This window comes from Monodon monoceros, unplaced genomic scaffold (genome assembly GCF_005190385.1).
Source record: "Monodon monoceros isolate NGI ecotype Baffin Bay Population unplaced genomic scaffold, NGI_Narwhal_1 Super_Scaffold_15, whole genome shotgun sequence".
In the NCBI taxonomy this organism is placed as follows: Eukaryota; Metazoa; Chordata; class Mammalia; order Artiodactyla; family Monodontidae; genus Monodon; species Monodon monoceros.
Window position 1 is genome coordinate 24,829,785 of NW_021703771.1, and position 5,146 is coordinate 24,834,930.

Here is a 5,146-nt window from a genome sequence, read left to right on the forward strand (position 1 = left end):
CGGGGGAAAAACTGTCAATGGTACCTGAGAGTTTTACTTGCACTATTCTATTTTGTATTTATGAAAGGCAGCTTCATAATTAAAGTCCAGGATCTTCTGCAATTTAAATTCGTATTATATATCGATCCAGAGATGCTGTCTGACTCTGGCATGTATTTTTCTACATTACTGAACATGCCAACAATGCAGCATTTCTCAGCCTGAACTGTATCCTCAGGAGGAATTCAGGGCTGGAATTGCTTGGAGTATTACAGGCAAAGTGTTCACTGAGAGGGAAATGGAGCAAAAACAGTTCCATTGCCTAAATAAATTAATTGATTTAAGACATAAGAAGGAAAAAAGGGAAAATTTTGTTGACTACCCACTATTTAACTCTATCTTGAAGAGTAGGTTTAAGGTGGCAAGTGTCTGAGCGTTTCCATCAGAGGTGTCCTTGTTCATACCTCTACACAGAACAATTAGTGTGAACGGCTCTGAGGTACACAGCCCTGCTCAGGCAACCACATATTTTACAATATTTATTGCTGAAACTTCAAACTCTATTTCCTTAGCAGGATCCCTGGACTAACTTCTTAGTGTTAGCTGTACAGGCATTTCTATCAAAATAGCAATTGGATCTAGAGTTAGTTTTTGGTACTACATGAAAATCACAGGCATCCCTTGGGGAAATATATCTTCTAAAAATCTACGGGTATTGACCACATGTCTGCAGATGTCTTTTATCACTATTAGTTGCTTTTATATGTCAACTATGAAATACCTTCTAACACATTGAGCTATTCAGGTTGAAATTGCAGGGAATTGCATGGTACTGGTGAAAATCTCTCCCTTGTGAAAGGCTGGATGCAAAAATACAATGTTCCAGAACTGTTTTATATATGTCTGTGTACATATGTACATGATTCTTTAATATTCCTCATTCAAGCATTTCATTCACTATGACAATAAATTGTCATGTTAATCACTTTTTCTATGTGTAAACAGGATACATGAAGATGACAGATGCAGACACAATTCCGTATTTATCAAAATAAACCCTCATATCAGTCTAAACTCTAAGTTGCATTTCAAGAAAGAAAATTCAAATTGGCTCAACATGAAAATGGAAAATAACAGCTTACATAATTTAACAAGTCCAGGAGTGGGTATCTGGCTTCAGGCTTAGGTGTTCATTGATATCTCTCTCCCAATTCTCTTTTTGGAATCTCTCCCAAGACTCACAGAATTTTATTTATTTAATGTTTTAGAGTCAGTCAGCTATGATTATTTATTTTTATAGATGCTAAGATTTTCATGTTTTCTCACATGAAACATTCCTCTAGGTCAAAAGTAGAGAGTATATAAAGTTTACTCAGGAAACTATCACTTGCATCTGTGTTCTCCTGTCATCTCCTTTCATCACCATCCTAGGGTCATCCATTTTCTTCAGGCTTTTAAATTTATTTTCCTAAAACTATAAAGTTGATTTTGTGATTTTTTTTTCAGTTGCTCTATTTCAAATGTTATTATCTCCTATTATTTCTCTCTTTTTTTGGGTATTTTTTCTCTTATTTATTATTGATCATTTTAATTAGTGGTTTACTTATTTTGATTATTTTTCAAAAACTCGGCTTTTTAATTTATTAAGTAGTTTTGTTATTTCTATGCTTTCAACCTCTTCGATCTCACGTTTTAAGTCCTGACTCTGCTTACTTTGTTTTTTCCTAACTTTTTGAATTATATGTTTAATATGTTTATTTCAGTCTTTTATCTTTATTAATATAGTTACTTAAACCTATACATTTTCCTATGAGCATTGTTCTAGCTGTTCCATGAATTCTTATATATAAATGAGTGCATGACAATTATTTTCTAGCAATTTTGGAAGTTTGGTTTGTATTTTTCCTTGACCCAAGCAATGTTTAATAGATATTAGTTTTTTTAATTGTCAGATGAAAATATCTTTTCTATTTTATTGTTATTAATTTCTAGTTTTAATTGCCATCAGAGTGTTGTTTGTATGATTTCTATACTATAGACCTTATTGAACTATTCTTTGTGCCATGACATAGATGTAGGTACATAGAATATTAAATAGGATTGACTTTCACAAATATTTCATGAGAACTTGAAAGAAGATGTGTGTGTGTGTGTGTATACCTTGCTTTCACCAGTAGTAGTAGTAGTACATATATGTTCATAAAAATCTTTCTCACTCATTATAATATTTTGATCTTCCATATGCCCCTTTACTTTTATACACTTGTTTTAGCTTAGACTGAGAGAGGTATTTCAAAATTCTGTCTTAGTTTGTTTCCATTTTTCCTTGCCTCTCCTTTGGTTTCATTATTATTAAGGTGCCACTATGTTATTTGGTGCATAGATAAGTCTTACATCTTCATTTTGAAATGAAGCTTTTTTCACATTATAAATAATCCATTTTTTTGGTTCTAATTGCTCCTGGTGCTGAATTCTGCTATGTCAGGTATGAAGATCACCAGCCCTGGTTTCATTTTGTTTCACTGTCAGGTGACTTTGACTCATCTCTTCATTTTTAGGCTTTTGAAATCACTGTTAGATGTATTTACAGTATAAAGCATACAGCTGGGTTTTGCTTTATGACCCAATCTGAAATCCTTCTTAGCAGGTGTGTTAAGTCAATTATATTTATTTATATGATGCATGCTTGGTCTCAAGTTTTGTTTTGTTCTTTCGTGGATTATTTACTTTGGTTCTCTCACTATAGGCTTGTTTTCTCTGCTTCCTTTTTTTTGGTAAATGTCTTTAGTTTTCTTTGAATTTCTTCTGGTTTTAAGAAGGTTAATATTTTCATTTTAGTGCCACCTTCACATTAATGTCATTACACAGAGCTTGTAGACCTCTTTTCTTTACTTAGGCTTCTCCTCCTTTTCTCAACTTTAAACTCTGTAATTTCCATCTTTTATCTCAGAGACAATCAAATATAGCTAATTCTGCTTTACACTTCTTCTCTCTCTTCTCCTCCTATATTTTTTAGTTGCAATATTTCTCTTAGATTATACAACAAATAACATATAACTCTCCCATCCTTATACCCACATTTATTTTAGTCTTAATTCTCAATTAAACATTATTTAATGCTTATCACCAGCTCTTTTGCTGAAGTTGCCTCAACCATATGTTGGTTGGATGAAGCTCATTCTCTACTGTCCTGCTGTCCCTTTTTCACATTTTGCTTTGCATTTGGGAGTGGGGGATGGAAGTGCTGTATTATTATTATTTTTTTTTACTTTCCAGTAGCCACTGCTCTGTTCCACTGGGTCTCAAATGAGTTCCCGATACTTCCACTCAAAATTGGGTCTTTCCTTCAGAGGTAAATTCAAATGAATATTATCTATGTTCTACCAGCACTCAGATTCTGCTGCGAGCTCTGGGGCAGTCCCTAAGGAGGAAGATTATTTTAAAAGATCATCTTTTTAGTCTCCTAAATTTTAGGCTGCTCTAACCTACAAAACTCCCAACTTTCATATGAAAGAAATCTGTTATAAAGACTTCCTTTTACCGTAAAGAATTTGACAAAAATTTTAATTAAAACAAGAAGAAAAATGGAAAGCACTAAAACTACAATCACATTCAAAACTGTATAAATATGGTTATTTTATAACATAAAATTTGATACGTTCAACAATAATTTATTTCCAAAGTGCTCTGTTTCTGGCACCATCTGCTTACCTCAGGGAAGAAAGTCCACATTTTCCTGTGTTTAAATACATAGTACACTGATTTAAAATGTGTGTCACATAAACAACACTGGTACATCCCAATTTATATTTACAGATGGTTTACCCCCAAGTGTTTCTTAAATAAGTGTGAAGGGGGAAAAGCCAGAATTCAATAAAAATAACCTCAGTGCTTCTTAATAGAGACATGAGTCAGAATAATTTCAGTTCCTTAAGTTTTCAAGTTTTAGCTTAATTTTCTATTACACTCATTATTCTTTTAAATATTAAAATTCTTAAAAACACTTTTAAAATCTCATGTCCCCTAGGCATCTCCAGATTTGAAAGGAAATAGCAAAAATAATTCTGAAATCAGTGACATTTAATGAAATGCATTGTGACTCCTTTGGAATAAAGAAAACTCATTTTTGTTAATGTTGGCAGGTAGAAACCACTCCTTCCCTTTTACAATTTACACTTCATTCTCTAACATGGATATTAAGGAGGTATGTATGTGTAGAGAGTGTGTTTTCCTTTTGTTTGGAAGCTTGAAGTGAGGAGAAAACAATCTTCTATGACCTGTGATGGGCATCCACTTGTCTAAGATTATTTTGGGATTGAAAAAGGTAAATGAATAAACATGTGCATTATGTAGGTAAGTACAAAGATGTCTTATGTACTTATTAATAAATAATGAGACATATAAGTATCACTGGAAGAGAAATGTTTTTGAAAGTCTTCCATATTATCTTTGAAAAATAGTATTATAAGTTGAAGTAAATATGAATATTTTTCTTCAGTATAATCCTTCCTAAAATTATAGTTATTTTTTGAAAAATAGTCTTTCATAACTAGCACAGGTAATAGGGTAAATTATACCAATGGACCACAAAATAAGATCACTTTAGTTTTATCACATGACAATGACTATTACTTGAAACATGTCACTTTCATTTCATATTCAGGGATGATTTTCCAAGGTCAGAAAATTATAGAAGGAAAATAATTGCAAAGGTCTTTTCAATAGCATTTTCTCCCCCTCTATACCTAATAAATGAAACAAACAAAATATAAATACAAGTAAAATGGTTAAATATGCAGAAGTCTAATTTTTAGTTTAATATTGTAAAAGTAATTGCCAGGATATTAAACACTGATAACTCATTTAGTCACCCGGGTGGAGTAGCTAATGTACAGGAGGAAGAATCATTTTCCCCCTATTCTTCTGAGTTTTTAGCTGAGAACACCATAGTTAAAGATATTAAGAGAAAAACAAACAGAAGTTTATTAACAATATCCTTATGTGTACATGGGTAATAGGGGGAAATGAGTATGTCCTTAAGATGGCTTAGAATTCAAAATTAAGTACCAGCTTAAGAGGAAAAGTAGGGGTTGGGGTAGGCATTTTAGGAGGGTCAGTGATTTTTTAGGAAAGATGAATGGGCCCTTAGACTAGGTGGAAGGTAAGA